We start from the raw sequence: 25,537 nt of genomic DNA, 5'->3' as shown, positions 1-25,537 counted from the left end.
TCCTCCCCTGTAGGAATCCCCTTCCCAGGAAACTCACAACTCCTCCAAGGGCTCGGTGAGGCTGTTTTCATCTTCCTGGGCAAGGTATCTCTCCCCTCAGCAGGGGAGTCTCAGCTGCTTTGGGTTCTCCCAGCCTCCAGCCCGCTCTGGACCCTGTGCACCGCTCCATGCACCACTGGCCCTGCCTTGTGCTGGGGGTTGGAGACCTGAACCTCCTGGTGCAGCACTGGGGTCTAGGTCTGCTCCCAGACCCTCTGTGCACCAGCTGTACACCATGTGCCAGGCCTTGGGCTCAGGTTGGGAACCCAAGCCGACTTGTGTGGCACTGGGGTCTCAGTCTGCTCCCGGACCCCCCGTGCACTGATTGCCGAGCCTCATGCCAGAGGTTGGAGACCCAAGCCTCATGCAGTTCCCAGGGTCTCGGTCCTTCTCAGACCCTCTGTCCGCTGGCTGTGCACTGCTCACCGCGCTCCCTCGCAGCAAGGCCGGGGGACACGGCTGCTTTCCCGCTCCCTACCCAATGAGGAGGCTTCGGGCTCTTCCAGGGCAGAAGCTCCATCCCACTGGCCAGCTCTTCTTTGCCTTCTTCTCCATCTCTCAGTGCAGTATGCTGGGCACGCTGCTCCTTTATTCCTTTGGGGGGCTCTGCCCCCAGAGTGGAAACAAACCAATCAGAGAGAGGGGGGTGTTAGTCCCCTCTCAGATCCAGGTCTTCGCCTCACCCCGCAGTAGGGGTGGGGCTAGCCTATCCCCTGCCTTCCCCCAATTGGTGGGGGAAAGGGAAATTCCCCACTAATCATTTCAAACTTTTCCAAAGCCAGTGCACCAGGCTGCCTCCAGCAAGCCTGCCACATAAAATATTAGTAAAACTACACATGCAGCCCTGGCACAACCACAAGTCATAACACCTTAACCTGCCACAGGGAAGGAAAAGGAACAACAGTGGCCAATGTCTTCTAGCTGCAAGATTGTTAAAAGATGTTTGAGAGAGACAGGAAGAGTCACACCCCTTGCTGCAGAGGAAAGCAAACCCCTCCCCAGACTGTAACCATCTGATCACTGTGTAAAATTTCTTCTCGAAACCAAATATGGCAATCAGTCTGACCAGTCTGACTCAAAGCAGAGGGACAAGACCCTCTAGCCAGGAACCTCAGGGTTTAAGTCTCAGCAAGAACATTGACACATTCCAATCAAAATCCCCAACCATGACTACAGCCAACATCCAGTGCTTTTAGGGAAGGCAAAAAAAAAAAAGAAAGAAAGAAAGAAAAATCTGACCTGTAGCATAATGAGAGGGGAAGAAAATCTTTCCCAGTCTCCTGTGGCATTCAGCTGCAAGGGCCCCGAGATCAGGGTGGTGGGTCCCTGCACGAGCTGGTCTGCCCAGGCCCCACTGGCCCCAGGCCAGCAGGCAGATCAGGGGCCTGCCAGCACCCCCAAGAGGGCTGCAGAGGCTGTGCCAGAGTCCTCCCAGGGGTGCATGCCCCTGATCCCAAAACATTTTTTAAAATCAATTTTTCCCCAAAAAATCAGTTTGATCCAAATGTTTTAGTTCAATAATTTCCAAGGATTTCCTTTCAATTTTGACCATTTTGGTACTGTCATTAGGTTAAACTTAAAAAATGAATGCAAGTAGCTTCAAATCAGAAAAATACAAAATATTGAAATGAAGATGGACAATTTCATTTTTTATCTCTAAAAAAACTGGAAATGCATAAAATATTTGAGTTTTAAGAAACTGACACTTTCTGATTAAAAATCATTTGGCCAAAAATATTCCAAACCATCTCTATTCCCACATACAATGGGATTCCATTTAATGGGAGTTTCTAATGGAATTCCACCAGGGCAAAACAGGTGCTAGGAGCTACGATATCCATTGATACACTGAGACTATGCTCTGATCTCTCCACCCTAATGGTTTGAGAGGCTAAAGCAGGGGTGTCCTACCTTTTTTGAATGTGGGGCCGGATCACAAACTTTTTATCACTCAGTGGGCTGGCGAGCCATATTCAAAGACGTCCCAGGAAGTGGTATCATATCAGGAAGTGATGTCACATGACCTTTGACACCAATGAAGTTGCAGGGGTTGACATGGTGCTGGTTGACATGACGTGCATGCCCGGGTTGACATGGTGCTGCAGGAGCCGCTTGGCTACAACTGGGTTGATCTGGTGCTGGAGAAGCCATGGGGCCAGGCCGGGGTTAACCTGGGGCCCGCCCAGCCTGCCGGTGCCATGCCTGGGTTGACATGGTGCTGCAGGACCCGCCTGGGCAGAACCGGGTCAGCACCAGCCAGGAAAAGCAGCATGCAGCTGAAGCTGGCTTCCCATGTGCTGCTGGGGACAGGAGGAGGCTGGCCAGGTCTGCACCGGCCAGCGGAAGTGGCAGCGGAGCTGTGTGCTGCTCAGGACTGACCGGTGCAGGCTCGTCCCATCCCGAGCGGCACACAGCTCTGCCGCCACTTCTGCTGGCTGGTGCAGACCCGGCCGGGCTCCTCCCGTCCCCAGCAGCACATGAGAAGCGGCCCCCTTGGGGCCTCGTGCACAGGCAGCTGGGCCCGGAGAGCCGCAGCACCTGTGGGGAGACTGGCCGGGGGAACAGGCACCACCTTGCTGTGGGGCAGGGCAGGGTAGTGGGGATGGCTTGAAGAGGGAGGGTGAGGAGGCAGGCATAGGCCAGCAGTGCCAGTGGCTGCTGCTTGGCCTCCCACGTGGGGCCACTCCCCCAGGTCCCACGGGGGTAAGTAGCTCCCCTCCCCTCACTGCCAGCTGGGGCCCTCGGGCTGGCCCTGCCCGTCTCGCTGTGGCCCCTGCCGCCTTGCGCTCCGCGGTGGCGGCTCCACACTCTGCGCCGCCACCGCCGCCATGGGCCAGATAAAATGGCTTGTCGGGCCACATGGCAGCTCGCGGGCCGTATGTTGGACAAGCCTGGGCTAAAGCAACACTGAGGCAGAAGGAACAGGTAAAGGGTAACTACATGGCCTAAGAGGATTCCTTCTCACACTTATGCCTTTATCTAGGTAAGTTAGTCAGACTGGTCATTGAAGGCAAGATTTGGGGCACCAAAGCCAAAAATTCTATAACTTAATCTGATCATAGAGAATTTTGTAAAGAAGAGAATATGTAGAATTCCATTTTATTGCCTGATCCTATACGGAATACACATATACACACATGTGCGTGTGTATTTACATACACACACATACACATGCATACACATATACACACATATATATAGCATGGTTATAGATTTCACTGCAATGTTTTTACTTTCTTGAAAAAAATTCTGCCTTTTGATAATGATTTTCCAGCTCAATATTCAGAGCTTAATTTGACAGCAAGAAACTAGATGCAAGGGCTTGAGTAAGAAGTCCTGTTTAGAGCTGACTGGGCACATCTACATGTTGCCCTACAGTGGTGCTGTTACTGCACTTTGCTTTATGTCACAGGCCAGCTGGGCACTGTGAGTGTATCAATTTTATCACAGGCCAACTGGGCTGTTTATTTCAGTTTTGGATCGAGGAGGCAAAGTTAGGAGTGAAGTAAAGGCAAATTTATTATAGCTCACACACACGACATTTAACAGAAAGATAAATGCGATAAGCAGATAATGCAGTATTAAAGAGCTAATAGTAATTAATAATAACAGATAATAACAGATAGATAGATCAATGCTGTCGCAGGCCAACTGGGCACTGCGAGGGTATTAGCCGCTGGGCTGTTCAAAACAACAGATAGACAGACATGGGTTGGCAACTTATCGATACTCCCTCGATGCCAGGTACACGTCAAGTGATCACGTCAAGTGATTCCAGCGAAGTCAGGCATCCCCAATCGACACTGTCAGAGGGGTTACCGGGGAAGATCCCTTGATCAGGATCCTCACTCACACTGGGAGTCCAGGGTCCAGGCTTGGAACAGAAATGACCGTTCTGTTTCCTCCTTCCTGCTGGTCACCTGATGCATGCGCTTTTTATACCTAGTTTTATGCTAATACATTGGCTTTAGAGCCACTCACAATGTTGCCCTATAGCTGTTACCCTATGGGATTGAAAGGTGTTAAAAATTATTATAAAAGGTTACTACCCAAACTCGGGTTTATCCAATAAGCAAATTATGATGCAGCACCTTTAGGTTTGAAATTGACATTGCTCCGCATAAACCCCAACCCCTTTTAGGTTTCATTTGAATATACTTTCTTGGGATGTGCTTTCCTGGAATGTGTTGGGTGTGCCAGGCAGTTGGATTCAGTTTTTTATTGCTAAAGCTAAACCCTGAGCACAAACCGTTAGGTCAGCTAATCTCACAGCTACAGCTTTGCCCATGGGGCCCAGTCAGTTCCATGAACAATTAATTTATCATTTTGGTTAAACTTATGACAGACAAGTTATATTTGCGGTTTACAAACTTACAAGCTTTATATTAGCTAATATTACCTGTTTAGGCAAAATACCAAATGCCTCCAAGAAGCACATATTTATTGCTTATTAATCCCTCTGATTCTGGCTGTTACAGCTTTAGTACTTCCTTTGGACAAATGCACCCTATGTATAATATTGTGAACCTAAAATCAAGAGGGTGAGCAAGGGATCAATTTAGAGTAGGATCAGTTTGATTGGGTTTGCTCTTGCAATAGGCCTAAGGGAAGCCTTCTTATATATGAAAAATAGCTGAAAAATCTTTATGACTCTTAAAAAAACAGTTGTTTTTCCTTTTTAGACATCAGGTGATGTTCTCCTAAAACTGAAAAACAGATAAACAAGAAAATGGGAATTCTATCTAGCTGCTAAATTGTTTGTTTTCTAAAGGTAAGCACATCTAAGTCTAACTGAAGCACCCAATTCCAAGATCTGCTGTTTATCTAGATTCTAGAAAATAAAGCAGGCAGGCAGTATTGTACACTGGCTCAGGTATGCTCAGTGCATCTAACATTAACTACATCCCTCTGCATAAATAGAATTTAAATTGTTTTACTTTTTTCTGGCCATTTGCTTACAATCAATGAAAAATGGGTGTACTCAATGTACTTTCAAACTATTAACAATTGGTATATTCTTTATGCTTCCTGAAGAAGTTATAGGGAGGAAAAGTTTTGTTCTTTGATATGCAATAACAAATAAAGTCCTTGGCTAGGCTGTATTAATTGAATAAGTTGACTCCAAGATGAATATGAGTTGTCAATGTGATGAAGTGATCAACAAGGCTAACTGCACTTTATCATGCATTAGCAGATACATGACGAACAGGTCCAGGGAGGTGATGCCCTCTATGCAGCATTGGTCAGGCCCCAGTTGGAGTACTGCATCCAGTTTTGGGTGTCTCACTTCAAGAGGGATGCGGAGAATCTTGAGAGGGTTCAGAGGAGGGTCACTCGTATGGTTAGAGGCGTGCAAGCAAGGCCATACGAGGAGAGACTAGGGGACCTAGATCTCTTCAGCCTTCACAAGAGAAGGCTGAGAGGTGTGTGGCGGGCCAGTAGGGGGTGCTCCTGCACTAAGCCACCCACCTCACTGCACCCGACCACCTTCCAGGCTCTGAGTGCCTTCCGGGGGATGCCTCACGTCTGGCCAACACCCTTCCTGGAGCACATCCACTAGCCTGGGGGTATTGCTCCCACCATCCAGGGACAGGCTTGATCCTGCCACAGTGCCCCCTGGGAAACACAGGCTTAGTAACCCTCAGGGGAACTTGACTCACTTCAAAAACTTGGGATGCTTCTCTCAGTTGGAAACACAAGTAGTGGTCTCTCTTAGTCAGCTGAACCAAGGGGAGCCAAGGCCCCATAATCTAGACCCACTCCCAATAAGTCTCCCATGCTAGGTACAAAGGAAAACATTATTGGTTACAAGGAGTAGGGTTGGAATAGGGTACAGAGTTGAGTAGTATCAGAGAAATCCCATAGAGCAAACAGTGGCTGGGGTAGGCTTTGATCATGCATCTGAGTTACTGCAAGCTATATATCTAATTAGATCTCAGGTAGCTTACTCACAAGTATCATCCAGAGGCAGGTGCAGACTCCCTCTGGAGTCAGGCAGTTCATTGATCATGAGTTTCCAGAGAAAGCAAGTTTGAGATGGTCCAACTCTTCTCTCTGAGTTTTCATCATGGCTACCCTACCCCCACTCTTCCTGGGCAATCCTTAACTTACATAGCCATCATGACCTCATTTACCTGGTCCAATGGAGGCCAGCACCTGTTGGCTACCAGCCAACCAATTTGAAATGCTGGTTGCTGGGCAGACTGGCAGTCTCTAGCTCACTAGGGAGCCCAAACCCCTCACCCAGGTATGTGATGCCAGTCACATAGGTAGAGGGAGTAGGTTTCCCCCCTCCCTCAGGAATATATCCAACTCAGGTTACCTAAAGAGATAGGGTAGGGTGTGTACCCTCTGCAGGGCCCATACTAACCAAATTGTCACAGAGCAGAGTTTTGGGGGAAAAACAGAGGTGGCCTTCTGCCACAAGGTGATCTTGTGGCTGCCTATAAATTCATCAAAGGAGGGCATCAGGGAATAGGAGATGCTCTGGAATGGACTCCCAAGTAAGGTGGTACTCTCTCCTACCTTGGGGGTCTTCAAGAGGAGGCTGGACAGATATTTGGCTGGGGTGATATGATCCCGGCACCCGTTCCTGCCTGGGCAAGGGGTTTGACTTGCTCCGTGGTGTGTGTGCCCTAGGGCACAAAATGTCTGCAGGCTTTTATAGTACCCAGGCAGGCACTGTCATATAGGCAGCCCAGCCCTGGAACAGGAAAGGCTCCTAGGCTATAGCCCTGAAGCTGGCCTCAAGCCAGCCCTGTAGTGGCTGGGCAGATCTGGCAGCAAATTTGCTGCTGAGTCGTATCTATAAGTGAGTTACTGTGCAGTTACTAATCATGTATTTGCAGATAGCAAACTTAAGCACAATTAAGGGTTTTTACTGCACAGTAAGTACGTGTACATGTAAATGGGTACACTTACTGCACAGTAAACTAATCAACTGTGCAGTAAACTGGGCAACTGCATAGTAACACATCTCATGTAGATGCGCCCTGGAAGTACCTTGTGAACTAATACAGAAATACTTATCTTTTAATATGACTTGTGCTTTACAGCAGGAGTACTCAACCCCCAGCCTGCAGACCAGATCCAGCTGGCAGAGCCATGCTTTCAGCCCCCGGGGTCCCTAGCAATTGCTGCTCCCCTGCTGCCAAATTTTCAGGCCTATGAAGAGCTCCGTGGGCTGGATAGCATGCTGGATCAGAACCTGGAGGTGGCCTGGAGCCTAATCCTGGCCAGGGGCCAGCTAGAAGTGGTGTAGGGTCTGTTCCTGCAGCATGGGGGCCAAATGGAGGCAGCACAGGACCCAGGGAGGCAGCACAGAGCCCCAATCTGGCAGCACAAGGAGCCAATCTAGAGGCATAGGGCCACAATTTGGCAATGCAGGGCATGATCCAGCAGCACGGAAGTAAGGGCAGTAGCATGGGATTTCAATCCAGCAATGTGGGGCCATGATCTGCTGGTACAGGAACCAATCCTGTGGTGTGGGGCCAAGGGAAGCAAAGCAGGGTCCCATCCTGGTATGCAGGGTCCAATCCAGCCTGCAGATGGGTCCCAAGCCACTCATCCAGGCCCCTGCACCAAAAGGTTGAGAACCACTGCTGTACAAGATTAACATGCTGTTATTCTATCATAAATTACCTTAAATTTCGACTAAAATACTAGAGAGTATTTTGGTCAGAAGCAAATTCTAATTTAATAAGAGCATGAAAGCAAGTAAATGAGAATTTCCTAATTTATTCATGGTACAATAAAAGATATCACAAAAAAAGTCCTTGCCTCTCTAATTTAATCTACCATTATCTATAGTCCCAACGAAATTGTGTTAGCCATTCTAACCAGGCTTGTCAGTTTTACCATTAAAAGGTGAAATTGAAAGGTTACTACCGTTTACTAGGGCTGTGCAAGGCTTTGGATCCCGTTTTGGATCCAGACCCGCTTCAGATAATTTGGCGTCCAAAGCGGCACTTCCGGGTTAAAGCAGGATACAAGCAATGGTGTCCGGAGTGGGTCAGGAGCATCCGAAGTGCTTCGGACCCACTTCAGATGCTCCAGAGCTGCTTCAGCCATTTTGAGGGAATTAGAAGAGGGAAGGGGAGTGGGGGAGGGATGGAGAATGGAATTTCTCCCTGGCTACCTTTCCAGTGGCAGCGTCTGTGGGGTGGGACTAAAAAAAGTATAAAAGCCCCTATTTCCAGCCCTTCTGTGCCTTTTGCAGCTCATTCCCTGTCAGCAGCTGTGTGAGACAGGAACGCTGCGACTGAGACCTGCCTGCTGCTTTTTCATGTTATAAAGAAGTGGTTAAGATTTAGCTTAACTTAGCTTAGTTTAGCTTAGCTATTCAATTCAATTATTAGTAGTATTACAATTCAATTTATTTCTTTGAATTATTTTTTTGGGAACTTGTTTTGGAAACTTTGCAAAAAGACAGTTGTGTTTTCCCAGCCAGTTCTATCTATCACTGTGCAGGGAAGCACGGATTGCTTGCTTGCACGCACGTGCACACACACGCACACAGAGGCCCAGAATATAGAAAAAAATCACAGCAGAAGAAGACAGACAGATATTTACAGAAGAGCAAGACACAGATAATATATTGAGACACAGGAACACACGCAAATAATTTCATTCACATCACAAGACCAGATAGACAATATCGTGAGAGCCAGAAAAAAGACACAGGAATAGACATGCAAATAATTTCATTTACAGCACAACACCGGATAGCACAGGAAAGATCAATATGAAGTGCTCTGGAAAGGCAGGTGCCAGGTCTTCTGGCAGGGGAGGAAGACGGGGTAAGGAGAGACCTAGAGCTGCAAGCTCCCCCTGCCCCAAACACAGACGCGTTCTCTTCCCAAGCAGCCGTGACATCAGTGCTGCCAGTGGAAGCCAGGCAGCGGGAGCAGCGTCTGCACCTAACTTCCCTGCACCTGCACCACTTACCACCTCCGCTCAGTCCAGAAGTGGGCACCAACAGTGGAATCACTGCCTCTTCCACTCCAATTTCAGCTCTCAGCATGAGCCTCCCACTGCCAGAGGAGAAGCTGGAGCTGGAACCAGTGATGCTGAGCACTCTGGCTCAGGCAATTCTGGGGACTGAGAAGGAATCAGAGTTAGTGCTCTACACCCCTCATGTTTCCCCTAGACCCAGGTCTCCTCTGGAAAGCAGCACCTCGGAGGAGGCTGATGTTGTGAAGGCAAGTGGCTCAGCTGAGGCAGCTCCTCCTGCTGAGAAAGGGAAAAAGCCTGCTGAGAAAGGGAAAAAGGCAGGATCCTCGCCCTCAACTCAGAAGCGGGGGAGTAGTGTAGTGTGGGATCATTTTGAAGTGGTAGATGATCCCAGATTTGCCATCTGCCAGCACTGCCGAAGGCACATGAGCCGTGGCAAGGACTTGAGACACTTCTCCACCTGCAAGGGGGTGGTGCATCTGAGGAGGCATCACCCCCTTGCCTTTCTTCCTGCTGCTCAGCCTGGCACCAGTGCGAGTGTGCCAAAAGGGAAGTCCACGGCTCACACCAAAGCCCCCTTACCCCCAAAGCAGAGGCAGGCTAGCCTGGACCAGTGGGGGAAAGGTGGACAGAAAGGGGGGCGCGTTCCCAAGGCACACAAGATCACCCAGAGCATTGGGGAGATGCTTGCTCTGGATAGCCAGTCCTTCTCCCTAGTTGAATGACCAGGGTTCAGGCAGTTTGTAGCACTTCTAGCCCCATTTTACAAAGTGCCTGCATGCATCACCTTTAGCAGAGCGGTGGTGCCCTCCCTGTATCAGGCATGCAGGGAGTACTTGAGGGAGGAGCTGTGCAAGGCAGGGCCACAGATAGCCTTGCACTTCACCTCCAACATCTGGAGCAGCCAGGGTGGCGATTACACCTACCTCTCCCTCACGGGGCACTGGTGTGATCAGTCAGGCCATCAGTGGGCTCTACTGCAAGCTGAGGTGCTGGATGAGTCCCACACAGCAAGGGAGATCATGGGGGCCATGAACCACATGGTGCAGGGGTGGCTCGTTGGGCAGGCCGAGCTCACCCATGGGTTCATGGTCACTGACAACAGAGCCAATATGGTGAAGGCTGTCCATGATGCCAACTTTGTTGGCATCTGCTGTGGCACACAGGCTGCACCTAATAGTGAGGGATGCCTTGGAGGGGGACAGGGCTGCCAGTGACGGTGCCACCACCACTACTGCTACAAGCCAGCTGATTTTGAAATGCAAGAAGGTGGCAGGCTACTTCCACCACAGCATCAAGGGGGGCAAGATGCTGCAGGAGAAACAGGCAAAGCTCAGCATCCCACAGCACAGAATCATACAGGATGTGGAGACTTGGTGGAACTCCACATACCTGATGCTTGAGAGGCTGGTGGAGCAACAGAAGGCCATCCATGAGATGGCCTTGCTTGGGGAGATAGGGATCAGTGCCCCCCTGAACAGAGCTGAGTGGGGTACCATCTCCCAGATGTTGGTGGTCCTCAAGCCCTTCCTCAAGGCTACCGAGCCCCTTAGCGCTGGCGATGCCCTCCTCAGCCAGGTGATCCCCCTAGTGTGGGAACTGGAGAGCCAAATGGAGAAGTTCCAGGGGATCAATGTTCCTGGCTGGGGCAGGCCGCTGTCACCAGACACATGTGCGACCCGAGGGTGAAGGGGAGCATGTGCACTGGCAGCCCCAAAACCCTTGATCACTGGACGCAGGTGCTGGTGAACAAAGTCAGGGAGGCCGAAGTGCAGAGGTGAGGGGATATGGAAGAGGGGGATCCACTTTCCCATGCCAGCACTCCCAGCACCAGCACCAGTGCCAGCACCAGCACCAGCACCAGCACCAGCACCAGCAAGTCTCCTCCATGCCAGCCACTGCCAATGTGGGCCTTCGGCATGGCTTTGATGCTGGGGTCCAAACGCACCAGACCCCAGCCTCAGGCAGGTAGCACCGAGGCTTCAGTGGCTACCTATCTCACTGATGGTGTGGAGCCACTGGAATGTGTCCTACTGGGCAAGCCACAGCCGGATGTGGCAGGATCTGGTCACAGTTGCCCAGCGACACTTGTCCTGTCCACCGACTAGTGTTCCAAGCAAGAGGGTGCTCAGCATTGCTGGGGATGTTGTGACACCCCACTGCACCTCCTTGGATCCTATGTTGGTGCAGCAGCTGGTGTTCCTAAAGGTGAACCTCCCGCTGCTGGGGTTCCCCAAGCTCCACCTGCAGACAGACTGAGTGCCTCCCTCCTCACTCTGTCTGCACCAGTTTCCTTTTTGGAGGTTTTGAAAAGCCAAGTAATGCCCCGCTCTCAGCTGAAGGGGGCACTAACTTCATCACCAGCCAGCATGGGAAGAACATGTCCCTGCTGAGTTCATTCCCCTGCCAGGATGAACTTGGAGATATGGGATTGGGGCTATAGGGAAGGAGGAGGCCCCAGGTTCTGGGCATGACCACTAAAACTGCACCCTGCCAGGGTAGGGAGGCCTGGTGGGACTGCTGGCAGTGCGGCAGCCCTGTAAATGCCAGGACCAACAATCCCCTGGTGAAAGGCGGGAAGGAGGTGCTATAACCTCCAGCTAACACACGCACACACAAAGTCCTGGCTGGGGAATGCCCAGACCTGTCACATCTTTGACAGGCTTGATGCTTGCTGGTTGCAGTGCAGTTGTGAGGCTCATGGTGAGCTCAGTGTAGCTGCCTGGGATGCCAGCTTTAGGGTTGAAAACCCCTTTGTCAGGCTGAGGAAGCCTGCAGTTTTTATGTGTGAGTGCTCCTGGATGGAAGGAATAGTACAGAAGCCAGAGGCTGGCCTGGCATGCAATGCAGGCAAGAAAGCCTGCCAGTGAAAATGGAAATGGAAGCATCATGGGGTGAGGGACAGGCTGGGGTGGGGGGAAAGGGGGATGTAGCAGCGCAGGTAAAAGTGCAGAGGTGCTTGGGGTGTCAGATGTCCGGCAGGTCGCAGTGTGCCAGAACTCCACTGTGTATATTGAGTCCATTAGTTTCTGTACCTACTACCTAGGAGGCTGATGAAGTGCAGGTCATAGGCCCAGCTCTGAAAAGTGGTTTGCATTGTAATTTGTTCCCTCTCAGGATCAGGCCTGAGAGACTGGAGGCAGAGTGGTTTTTTTCGTGAGGAATGTCCCCCCACAGGTAGTTGGGTTTTGTTGTCTTTGATAGATTCTGGTGTGTAGTTTGTGGGGGTACTGAAGATATGTTGGCAGGTTTTGTGTTTTGAGCTGTAGGAAGTCGGCTTCAGTTCTGGTGATGAGGTTAGGTGCTTGTTTGAATCTACAAACCACTTTTCAGAGCTGGGCCTATGAACTGCACTTCATCAGCCTCCTAGGTAGTAGGTACAGAAACTAATAGACTCAATATACACAGTGGAGTTCTGGCACACTGCAACCTGATGGGCATCTGACACCCCAGGCACCTCTGCACTTTTACCTGCGCTGCTACATCCCCCTTTCCCCCCTACCCGCCACCCCAGCCTGTCCCTCATCCCCTGACTCCTCCATTTCCATTTTCACTGACTGGCTTTCTTGCCTGCATTGCATGCCAGGCCAGCCTCTGGCTTCTTTACTATTCCTTCCATCCAGGACCAACTGCAGGTACTTCCTCAGCCTGACAAAGGGGTTTTCAGCCCTAAAGCTTCCAAAGATACATTTTTTTTAAGTACTCCTTTTTTTTCACGTGACGGGCTAGCTGGCAGTGACCTAGCCCAGGGGTTTTGAAAGGGCAAAAGACGATTGGAGGACTTGGGATTCCCTTTCCTCACCAATCAGGCCCAGAGATTCACCCCTCATGTCCCCTGATTGGCCCCTTGGGTCACCTGGAGGGGGATAAAAGAGGCAGCACAGCTGACTCGGGGGAGACCAGCGAGGGACTATGAGGAAGGAGCTTTGAAGAGCTGAGCCAGCGGGGTGGGAGCAATTGCCCCAGAAGAGCCTGAAGGAGCAGGACCTGCAGGCAGCAGTTGGACCCTCAGCAGCACGGTGTGTGGCCGGCAGGAGAGGCTTCCTGCTGGGCTCCAGGATCCCCTACAAGAGGCTACAGCCAGCAGGAGGATCTGAGCAGGGACCTGAGGGGTTCCCAGCTTGGCTTCCAGCTCCTCCAATTAGAGGCCAGGCAGCTCAATGTGAGGCCGGGGCTCCAGGAAGGTCAAGACCCCTAGCAGCTTGGAGTAGCACTAGCCCTTGTGGCTGTGTAGCAGTGTTCTTGTCTACCATGTGGGAGATTTAAGTTCAAGTCCCAGCTTTGGTGACTTGGGGTGAGTGAGTTAACAAGGAGAAATTCCTCTTGCAGTAGACAGGAGCCATTGTGTTTTCCCCCCTTTCTCCCCCTCCAGGTGACCCAGGCCCTGTATTTCTTTGTCTTTTGACATTTTGTATTTTGTGCCTTTTTATATTTCCCCAACCAGTATTGTTTGCTCTGTTGTTTGTGTTTTGTGTTTTACAGTTTGTTAACCCTGTCTTTTGTCAATGATTGTAAGTGTCTAACCTTTGTTGAATCCTGCCCCTTGGGGCATTGTGGTGTCCACTATACCCCTCTGATTATGCCTGTTATGTTCCCTCATTAAAAAGGTATATGGTTACATCCCCAGTGGTGGTCTGGCTCTGCTCTATAGGGGGAAGAGAGTCCCTACACCTCCCACAGTGCTTGTGCACCTGCTCGGATCCCTTCAATTGGAGAGGGGGTACCTTTTGGAGTACCGCCCGGGTTACACACACATAGGCATAAAAACACAAGATAAGCCATCACACACCGTGAATAACATCATATGTCCAACACAACACAACATCTTTACTTCTTGCTGTCAATTCCTTTATAAAACGACAGGCTCTGTGACAGTTCCTTATGGGGACCTTTGATGCTGCTGCTGATGCTACTGATGTTGAGCCAGCTAAGTTAATGTACCTGTTGTCACGTAAAGTGGAGGACCAGGCGTGAGGCTGTAGAGGAGGAGGTCTCAGTGGGGGCACACTGCCGTGTTGTGCAGAGGCCCCAGCACCAGGAAGGGCACACCTTAACACACACACACACACACAGTGTCACCCACCCACATCACGAGTTTTGCCTGTCAGCAGCTTGAGGTGCAGGGCCCCAAATGACAGACTCCCCCAGCGAGACGCACACAGCTGGCAGGCTTCATGGCCTGGCAGTGCCCAGCACTCACTCAGGCCTGCTCTAGGACACACATAGCTGGCAGGTGTTGTGGCCTCGGTAAGAGCTACCACCCCTGCAGTTTTCAGCCCGTTGTGCCTTATCACACACAGGGTCATTTGTGTCATGAGTTTTGCCTGTCAGCAGCTTGGTGCAGTTCCCCCCAACCCCTGCACCGATCTTCTTGAAACTTGGCAGGATTTGTGGCCTCAGTAAGAGCTACCGCCCCTGCAGTTTTCAGCCCCCTGTGATGTAACACACAGCTGTGACATGAGTTTGGCTTTCAAGAATTTGGGGTGCAGTTCCCCCCAAACCCCGGCACTGATCTTCTTGAAACTTGGCAGGCTTTATGCTCTTAGTGGAGGCTACCATCCCTGCAAGTTTCATCCAAATCATACAAAAAATAACAAAGTTATAGATCTTTCATTGATTCTCCATTATACCCTATGGCCAGATCTCCGAGGCGGCTCCAAAGCTTCAGAGCCGCTTCAGCCGGATTGAGGTGGAAACCTGGTCCAGAGCTCTGGATTGGATCATGGCCATCCAAAGTGGCTGGATCTGAAGCCAGATTGGATCACCGCCGACTCGCACAGCCCTACTGATTACCCAGTGCCCAGGCTAATCAGATGAGTCAGAACAAAGGAATCTTACAGCATATTTTTCAGTTAATCATAGATACTTTTGTACATGATGTGTATTCAGAGTAACTACAGTTTAATAGCTTGGTATTCTGATTGACTGAAACAATGGCACCCAACCTTTTGGCCTCATGGGCTAGATGAACAGTGTGGAGTTGATCCACATTAGTACATGGGGTCAGTCCATGGATACAATCCAGCCCACTGGCCTGTCCCACAGGCTTGGATTTTGACACATGCTGAAGCAATCTAATTTGCCCTGATCCAGCCAGCTCTCTCTCTCTCCGGCGGCTCTCTTGCCACCTGGGTTCTGGCGGGGCTTTTAAACTTTCCCGTGGTGGCTGGTGTGGCCGTTGCCATTGGTCCAGCTGTTCCCCGCCCCGGAAACAGCTGATTAAACAGCCCGCGTAACACCGGCTTGCACGGCCACGGCTGCGGTCCTGGCTCCTGCTCCTGCTCCAGGTGCCTGGCAGGAGGTAAGTTTTCCCTGTGGTGGGGCTGTTTCTGGGGTTTGGGGCCTGTAGGATTTACCTTCTCCCCTTTGGGAGTCTGTGAGGGCACCTCACTGCCACATGGGGCTTATATGTGGGGCAAATTAAAGTTTTAACACCACGTATATAAAGAGATGTGTGTGTGTTTCTAAAAAGAAGTAAATTCCATTCAAACTAGCAGAACTTGACTGAAAACATACTTAACACTTTCAGACCTGCCAATATCAAGCAAAAGGTTTTAAACTGTGTCTACCTTACTATAAAGCTGGATTTGCAACTGAGTTTATGTAGTATGATTCAGTTGAGGAAGCACTTCTTTTCTCATCAAGAAAAATGTCTAAGACCAAAAAGATTGACCGGGAAAGAGGAAAGATGAAAAGACAGGGCATGGAACTGTGCTCTTGGGACCAATCTGGTCCTAACCTTCTCATGACAATAACTTTTTCTTCTATCTGTAATGTGCCATATTTATAATTATTGTATTGTTTGTTATTAACTTCCCTGAAAACTAAATGATTTGTTTCTGAAAAGCAGCTGGCAGCTGACTTAGCTGAACCCTTCTGATAGATGCACTACTTTCCATCATTTGCAATCATTATAGATGAGATGTCTTTTCAAGAGATATGCTATAGCTCACGGGTGCTCAGCCTCCAGCTTGCAAGCCAAATGCGCCCCGTGGAGCCATTGTATTTAGCCAGCAGGGCTACCCACGGGTCAGTAAATTTGGTGGTAGGAGTGTGGTGGTCATTAATATGCCCCCCCACCACCACGTTTCCAAACCCCAAGCCCATGCAGCCAGTTGGGACTGGACCAGGCTATCACCTCCCCACAGGGCCTGGCCACCCCCCGCCCCAGACTTCTGGATCGGGGCCAGGTTGGTGCCTGGCCATACTCCCTCCCCCCCTGCCACAGGGCTGGGCCAAACCCCCTTTCCTCTTTGCAGGGCTAGGTTGGGGCCTGGCCATGCCTTTTTCACCAGATATTGGCCATGCCCCCTTCTGTGCGGCTGAACCATGATTCCTTCCCTTGTGGGGCCAGGTTGGAGCCTGACCTCACTCCCTTCTCCCCTTGCAGGGCCAGGCCATGTCCCCTTTCCTTTCTACAGGGCCAGCTCAAGATCCTTTCCCATGCAGGCCTGTGTTGGGGCCAGCCTGCCTCCTTCCACATGAGCAGATGGTACCCGCTGTGCCTACAGACAGATCGGGCACTACCAATCCAGCCCACTAGGCAAAAAGTTTAAGCTCCACTGCTATAGCTCAAACAGAAGTTACAGGCTTGACACAGGAATTATAGATGAGGCTCTTAGGAATAATTATTATGTAAGCGGTCTGATATGATCCTAATTACCCCTTTTGACCTTAACATTATGGGAGGAAAATAACCTTTAAGGCTTAGGTTAGGTTAGGTTAATAACTCTTGTGGCTGGATTACTAGCATCCAAGGTTACAGTCATTACAGTTACATTTGCTAACAAAGCCTGGAACCCAAGAGTAGCACCAGTGAAATCCGAGGACTCTGTCCAGGCAAAAAGGTCTGTCTTTACAAACTGCTATGCAGGGCTGAGGCTCAAAATAGTTTCACGGGAGCCAGTCCAACCTCAGGAATATAATATGTCTCAAACTTCCAGAAAACTTTTTTTTTTTAAACAAAGGAGAAAACAAAGAGTTTTTTATTATGCGTTCAAATAACTTTCCAGCAGTGACAGAGTCAAAAGTTAGGAAATGCAAACCTAAAACATAACCTCTATAGTCCAGGTTCTGCAGTCTGCTGAATTTACTTTGCACAGCATAAATGAACTGAAACCAGCTGAAGGGTACACCTGGAGAATTCCCCTGTGTATTCATCACTTCTTGGCCTCTTAAAGGCTCAAATCAAGTTAAACTTCACTTATGTAAAACTGGCAGAAGGAGGACAGCTGCCACTGATGACTCCTGACCTTGCTGACCCCAAGGTAAGCAGAGGGAAAGGCTGTGTCAAGGGGAGCTGGAGAAGGAAGTCTCAGACATGCTTGAGTAAAAGCATTACAGAATTAATCCAGAACAGAACCCTATTTATAGTAAAGCACTTCCCTGAAGCCTAATGTAGAGCCTCAAGAGAGGGATGGAAGAAGAGAAAGCAGATACAGGGGCTGGTTCCCTCCCTCTCTTGCCTGCTACATCTCAGCCAGAGACCCAAGCGCTTCCTCACCATAAGGGAGTAATCTTCTTTTGTTTGAGTCTGCTTTATATTAAGACCCCCAGCCTGCTAATTTCTGAGAAAGGACATTGCAAGTTATGCCAGAAGGCCTAGGAGTGCTACTGATTTATAGCTTCATTCAGCACCACATGGTGGCAGAAATGCAAAATTGAAGTTTGTCATTGACAATTTTTAGACTGCAGGCACCCCTCAGAAAATACCAGCTCTTAGCTTTCACTTTTCTTTTGACTAATGAAATGTAACAGACTGCTAATGTGGGCTCACCAGACTGGCTTGAGATACTTACCCTGGGCTAGAAGCAGTGCCGGTGAACTCTGAGTGACTCCAAGGGTGGAGCAGGGGAGCCCTGCCCTGTGGAAAAGGAGAAGCCAGTCCAAAGAAGGGGTTTTCAATCCCCTCATTCGCATGGAAGGGGGATGGCCGGAGCTGGGGGCCAGCCACCCTGAGCCCTGGTTTGCCGGTTTGCAAGCCAGGGTGGGACTGCTGGAGGGGATAAAAGCAGCAGCCAAGCAGGCATGGGGGGGCTGCTTACAGAGACTCTAGGGAGCGGCGCAGGAGGCCTAAGAAGAGCTGGGGTGAGCTGACCCAGAGCAGAGACACTCCTCTGAAATACCTCAAAGGCTGTGGGAAAAGAAGGCAGCAGCAGTCGGCCATGCCTCCAGCCCTGCAGCAGAGAGAGAGCAGTGGCCAGGGCTTGGGGCAAAGAGCTGGTGCCCCAAGGCCCCATAGCAGTGTGCTAGATGTGCCAGGCGTCCCAGAGGTCAGGGGTGGCAGTCGGCCCCCTACTCCACTGTGGAGAAGTGGCAGTGGCCAGGAGTGCAGGCACCAACCTTATCTGGAGCAGGGAGCTGGTCTGGTGTGTTGAGGAAACCCCTTACCTTCCCTGGGGAAGTGGGACAGCAGCAGGCAAGGCATTGGGATCCTGAGGAGTGGTAGAGCACCAGGATGAAGGTCCCCAGGAGCTTGGGGCACAAGCCGGCGCTCGGAGTGGGACTGGCGAGCTGTGAGGTGTGTGGAGTGCCCGGCCAGTCATCTGGAGCAGGGGTTTAGAGCAATGACCCCGGGAGCTGCCTGTGCTGCCTCTGCCACTGACTACCCCTGAGGGGACTCAGTCCTGTCCCTTATTCTACAGCTGATTGTCATTGGATGGAGTCCCTGAGCTTTGTGCTTGGGTCATGCCGATTGCTGCAGGAACCTACACTGTTGTTTCTTGCTTGCTTTTTTGGTTGCCACAGAGGGTCACCCTTCAGCCTCTTTGTGGGGTTGGGGATTGATACAATTTGATTGCTGCAGACCAGAAGAGCTTAACCTGTTGCAGTCTGTCACTTATTGGGAAGCCTGTTGGAGCTGTGGGGAGTGACCACCTTGCTTCCTTGTGGTAGCATCTCAGCAGTGGCTGAAAGCTGCCAGTTACCCTACCTGTGGTTCTTGAGTCAAGGGTTGACTAATGCATTCTGGTTTGCTTTGTGATTCTGGTTATGCCATTTAAGTTCACTTGTATATAACCTTTCCTATTATTCTTGTTTTGTAAATAAGTGTAAATAGTTAAATCAGTTAAGTGTTAGACCTTCTTGGGACCACGGGCTGCGCTGTGGGGCGCAGGGGCCAGCTGGAAAGTAAATTGGTGCTGGTCAGAAGCCCTGCCCCACTCTCACCATGCCATCCCTGATATTGGGCAGGGTTACAGAAAAAAAGAGCAATTCCTCTGTTGCAAAGAACTCAGAAAGACTACAACAGCTCAGAATGTTTTTAATGCTGCTATGGATTCCTATGCGAAATCTCTGGGTTGATTTTGTAAATCGTGTTTGTACACCTAACAGTGCTAACATTGTGTGGCACCCTGCAGCCATCCTATTGTGGCACCCTGGTAGAGAATCGCTGACATAAATACTTGGAACTGCTTGAAGCTATTAGCTTATGGTTTCTCCTCTTTTTTTTTTCTATTTTTTTCTCCAGATAGCAAACCTTTATTTAAAGTGAAATGAGTTATTTTTACATAAAATAGACTCCTCACCAGCCTCTGTCCATCCTACTCACTTAAAAAAAGGCCACAGTCCACACTTCCTGTACTATACCTAAGGTCACAACTCTGTACAGGGATCCATCAACACAGAATCTTACATCTCCATGGAGACCTATTGAAGTGAGAGGCATTCTGTATAAATATATGGGTCAGACCCCTCTGAAAAACTGAGTTATTACAAACTAGCTAAAAATTTGCCTACTTTGGGGGTTATTTTGTTCATTTGGGGTGCGTCTACACAAGACACTTTACTTGAAATTAGTGCAAGTTACTGCACAGTAAGTATCACCATCTACACATGCAGATGGTACTGCACCATAATTTGCTCTAATCAGGAATATATTTTACGTGTATTTATATAAATACAAGTAGCAAATTTACTCATGATTAGGTACTGTGTAGAACAGCACATATAGACAACTGGTCAGCCAGGCAGCAGGGAGTGAGAGATTGCTTCCTGCCCCCAGGAGCTGCCTGCTGCCATGGTGGGCTCTGCCACCAGAGCCCCAGTGGGGACACTGTCCCTCTGCCCTGACAGCAGGGAGCTCCTAGCCCCCACTTCCCGATAACAATCATGGAGTGGGGGCTGGGAGCTTGTTCCCAGCCTCACCTCTGTGATGACAGGGTAGGGCCTAGTAACTCCCTGCACAGGGAGAGTTCCCCGCCCCTTCTGTATCTGTTTAGTCTTGAGGATTTCTCTTTGGCTAGGTACAAACATTCAAAAACCCTGAGGCAGAATCAAAGTTATGCAGTTTTCTGTAAGCAGTGTAGTTCAGATTGGCAACAAACAGAACAGACATTCACTCTTTGGTGGGGTGAGGAACAAATCTTAGACAGGTTCCACCATTTTTAAACCAGTCTATGTGCCGAACTTCCATTCTGTTATGGGTATAGACCGGTTTCCAATTACTTATACCAGTAAAAGTGTCACGTCTATACCTGGCCTTTATAGGCAGAAGTAGATTTTAAATGCGATTTCTAATCTACAGAGCACAGAAATGAGACTGAGCTCTTTCAAGCAGGGTTTTTAAATGTTGACTCCAATTCATGCAAAAACAATGATTTATCCAATAACCTTTGTCTGAATTTTTGTTTGTTTGTGGAAATGCAGTTTAATTACACTAGCCCCAATTTGCAATGATCCCCACATAAGCACAAGGATCCACTCATACACAGCTTATTGTTGGATTGCTTGTACTCTTGGAACTTTTTTCAACTGGTCATAAGCTGCACAGCAAATACCAACATACAGCAAGTAATTAAATTTCCCAAATCTCCCTTTCATGGAAGTGCTCTCTCTGACTTGCCAAAAAACTCTGCTGTTCATCTTCATATCAGTAGCTCCTCTCATGAGCCTCTGGAACTCCATTTTGTGATACAGATGCCCTTAATATGAGCCAGAGCCAGAAGCAGATAATAGCATTGTAAAAATACATAAAGCCACAAGATCCAAAAATGTGATTAGGAACAATAAAGTAGCAGATGGTTTCAAGTAGTTAATCAAGAGCTGCTTGTTTATAATTAGGATTTCTGGATTTTTGAGTGCCGTGTTGTTAGTTTTTTTTAATCCATTTTTTAATAAGTGTTCTAAGAAATTTTCTTGAATTAGAGCCAACTTTTTTTTCCCCTCTTCCTTGATGGTACTGCCAGGGATAAGCTCTCAGCAAACTGTGTAGACCCACAAAGATCTCACACACTCCCATGAAAAATTAACATTGCAAAGAAAGTCAGTTTTATAAAACAAAAAAAAATAAGTATTTTCTTCAGTGTTAACCCAAACCCAGATTTGTTTATACCACAAAGCATTTTCTTTATGGTGGCCTAGCACTTCAAAACTAATGGACAAATGAACGAGACAGTAAGATGTTAACTGATAGCAAAGCAAGAAATACCACTAGACGTCTCTGCAGTTACACGTTATATGATGGATGAGATCTTTACCTGAGAATCTGATCCATTTTTTATTACTTATCTCTATTGTCAAAGTTGTATTTGTCATTTCATAAATATATATAAAGATAAGTTTCCAGGCCCTAGGGCTTACAATCCATATGTAACAGGGAACCTTCCTGGGGCCGATTAGGAGTTGGCCTGCCCACCTGTTTCTGGGCTAACGGCCCACCTCCCTCGCTTGCCATGCCTTGTTGTTCAATAATAGGTGTCTTAATTAGGTGGGAGGCTGCCCTTTGGTGACTGTGTTCTACTGGGCCTATGTATGCAGATCCAACCACGCCTGTACTGCACCCCAAGCCTTGCAGATGGCATTCACATGATGTTCGAAACCCATACCACAACTGGTACTCCAGGATCTCACAGGGACTCTCACTCCCTCCCTGGAGCAGCAGGCCATTGTGCTCAGCCTTTAGGTTTTTGTTTCAACTCACACTTGGCCTCCTTGCAGTGGAGAACTTACTGGGGACATGACTTGCCCCTAACTCTCTGGCTAAGTCCCCCCACTTGGCCTGTGGCCCAAACTATGACCTCAGACATCCACAAACATGCCTTAGTCTATTCCCCGCACATGGGGTTCCTACTATGCTCACTCTAGGGCCTCTACACCACGCCCCACCATGGGGTCTTTGCATCATCCTCACAATCAACTACTCACAGGGTTGGTCCTTGCATTGCCCTTGCATTGCCAGGGCTGGTCCTTGCATTGCTTACTCCCAGTTCAGCCCTACTCAGTGCACCCCTGGGACTGCCCTTCAGGCGTGCTCCCTGTTCAGTCCTACTCAGCCCCCCTAATGCACAGTCCTTCAGGCCTACTCCCATTCAACCCTACTCTGAGCAGGGTCACCTACATCCTGCCCTCTCAGGGCCTTCACAACTGCCCTCTCTCTCCAGGTCCACACAATTGTCCCTGACCAGGGACCTCCCGGGGTCTTCCTCCCCTGTGGGCTCAAGTGACCACAGCCGAGCCTGGCCCCACTCCTCTACTGGGGTCTTCCACCCCCCTCGGGCTCAGGTGGCCATAGCCATGCCAGGCCCTCATACCCACTGAGTTGTGGGGGTTAGGGATTATTAAGGTGCCCCAACCCACCTTTCACTAGGGTGGTAACTGGCTGGACATTTCCTGGGGGCTCCCATGCCCCACCAAGCCACTCATCCCCGGCAAGGTACAGTTTCAAGTCATGCCCAGGACCAAGAGCCTCCTGCTCTTACCTTCTGATGTTTCTGCTGCAGCTCAGCCAGGCAATGTTTCTGTAGCCAGAACTGCAGTCTGACCTTTGGTATTTACACTTCATTTGAAAGAAAGTATTTACAGGAACACAGTGCCCTGTATCATCACCCTGCAGTGTTAGTAGAATCAGATACAACAGTTTTTCTCAACTATTAATTGAATCTCTAATGCCACTTGGATTATTCTTAGCAATTTCTCCTGCTGAGAAGTGATTCTGACACAATGGTATACTGTAGGCATATTAATATTTAATGTTAAAGGCTAAAGACTCCAGAGCAGTCTGGTTACAAGATTGACATGGAAAATTCAGAACTTGGTCAGTCAGATTAGTTCCAAGTTCATTACTACTTTATCTAGTCAGTTCTTATACTGTACTACTAAATATTCAAATGTCTTTGGATATGGTACAAGTTCTCAACACTGCTGAGAAAATACCAATCAATTCATTTGGCAAGAACACGTGTCCAAATTGGTAGGATACTCAGCACCTTGGATCTGATCCTGCTTCCACTGAACTTAATGGCAAAACTCCCAGGCTCAAATCCAACTCCTCCTTTAGGCAGCTAAGTGCTTAATCCAAGTTAGATGTGTAAGAGGTACTTAGTGCTACTTAGCAGTTTTTAGATCCCACTTCCTTTTCTGCAACTGAACATAATCAAAAAAAATCCACTACAGTCAGTTATGCTATTTTGTAAATCTAGTCTGCCTGGAGAATAAGATGCTATCTAACCATTGTATCCCATGGTAAAATAGCACTGGGGGCAGAAGTAGGGGTAAGAATCCAGGGCACCCTCATTGTCAGGACAGTGTCCATCTCGCTGACCCCAGAGCAAGCTTCCTTAGCTTGGTCTCCTATCAGCTTGTACATTGGGAGGAGCAAGAGTTTTTGCTTTCCCTCAATATTATTATTGTTAGGCAGTGAAATATATAACATAACAAACAAAGGTAACTTCATCTCAGTGGAGTACAGGAGAGCAAATCATGTTTTCCTTCCTGTTTATTAAACAAACAATGTTATGCTCCTAGTCTCTGACAACTTTGTGGGTTGTCTGCAGATATGCAGTTCTAATTAGCTTCTAGCCAACTAGGTCTTTCTGGCTGACAGAAATAATCAGCAGAGGGTGGAGACAACAGGTATTCTTCTGTTGCAGGATACAAGCATAATACAGAGCTGCCATAGGCTGCATCCAGTCTCTTCCTGGGTCAGACTTGGCCCCTAAGCTATAGGTTGCCCATCCCTAACCTGCTGGAGTTCCTTCTTCTGTTTAAGCTCATTTAGGCTAGGAACAGAAGTTACACATAAACTGGTTTACCTGATCAGAAACTGGCTTAAACCTGTAACAGAACATAAGTTCAGTGCACATAAACCAGTTTCAAAATGGTTGAAACTGGTTTAAGATAAACCTGGTGTAGTATCAGACTTAACTGATCTGGGTCAAACCAATTTATGCAACTTCTGTCCCAGACCCCGTCTTGGTTTAACTTAAATTAGAGACCCCCAGAATCCCAGCATGCTTTTCAGCCCTGGGCTGGGCTGGGCTGTCTGCTCTAGAGAGAAGGACTGACCCCACCCTTCTCCTCCCTAGCTGGAGCACTATCACTGCTGTGTCTGGCTGAGAAGGGGATAGGAGACTACAGGCACATCAGCATCTGCCTAGCTTCCCCCTGCCCCATCCCTCACTCACCGCTCGATGCTCAAGCAGGGATCCCCCACTTCCTCCCTCCCTTCTCCCGCGGTATGCACTGCAGCAGTACGAACCCTAGCTGGTATCTGATCAGTCATGCCACCCCCATGCTAGCTAATGCTGATAGGGGTGTGTGTGTGTGTGTGTGTGTGTGTGTGTGTGTGTCCAGTTTCACTGGGACAAAGGCAGACAGGACAGTGTCCACTTAGGACTTTTGGGAGCTAATCAACAGGTCAGCTCATAATGTCCCCCAGTTCCTTCCTTGGAGAAAGCTATTTAAGAAGAGCTTTCACTAATGAGAGGCTGTGTTTTCTTGATGGGCTGATAAGCTAGCTGCCTGCTGGCTCGCTTGCTTCAAAGGCTACAATCTGTCTGTGTTCAAGAGGGGGCAGAGAGAGGTGTGAGAAATGACCTGTTTTCCAAGGCATGGGACCTGTGAGTGCCAGTTTACTGCAGATGATATGAAGAAGCAGAGAGAGGGAGATTTAAAAGCTCAATATCATCAACAGATACATGAACTCCGCACAAGCAGTCCTCCCTCCTCCCCCACCCACCTTGCTTCAGAGTGCTAGCCGGAGCCCAGGGTCTGGCAACTCTCCCACCCCTTCAGCAGTGAGCCAGGTGGTGAGGGCTACTTCACCCTCCCCCTCCAGGCACACCCCAGCTGGGGACTGTGGAGTCTAGGGTGGGGTTTTAAACCCTTCCTTAATCAGAATGTCCTGCTAGGACCTGGCCACGCCCCCCCCCTCAGCTTAGCACTATGGAAGGGAAGGGAGGGCTGTGCCCTCCAGCTTCTAGTCTGAGCCACTGAAGACATGTGCCTGTATTTCTTGATTCAAAAGTGAATGTCTGTCCACTTGTAAATTGGTTCAAGCTCTGCACATTAAACTAACCAGCAAAAATAGAACCATTTCAAGCTCAGGCTCTTTGAATGTCTGTCCCTAGCCTTATTGACTGGTTTTAAAATATGTTGTTAGAGTATATGCTATTTGATATATAAAGGTTAATTTTATATAAAATAAAATAAAAAATCCTAATGATCCTCAAACAAACTCCACTACCCAAGATCCAAACCCTGTGAACATGGGATAGTTGAATATAGATTTGGCACTAAGGACCACAGTTGTTCAGAAATGGCAGGTGCT

The 25,537-nt window shown here is 49.1% G+C and overlaps 1 long non-coding RNA gene across 1 annotated transcript in view; it reads right to left on the bottom strand.

Annotated features, from left to right (window-relative positions):
- Nucleotides 1-22,728, bottom strand: part of LOC132248321 (uncharacterized) — a 65,194-nt gene extending 42,466 nt beyond the window's left edge. The window contains exon 1 of the long non-coding RNA XR_009459494.1: nucleotides 22,689-22,728. This is a non-coding gene — a long non-coding RNA (uncharacterized LOC132248321). The remainder of the gene's footprint in view (nucleotides 1-22,688) is intronic.
- Between the last annotated feature and the right edge of the window lie 2,809 nt (nucleotides 22,729-25,537).

This window comes from Alligator mississippiensis, chromosome 2 (assembly GCF_030867095.1).
Source record: "Alligator mississippiensis isolate rAllMis1 chromosome 2, rAllMis1, whole genome shotgun sequence".
Taxonomy (NCBI): domain Eukaryota; kingdom Metazoa; phylum Chordata; order Crocodylia; family Alligatoridae; genus Alligator; species Alligator mississippiensis.
The sequence above is the reverse complement of the archived record's forward strand: the minus strand, read 5'-3'. Positions and strand labels throughout refer to the sequence as shown.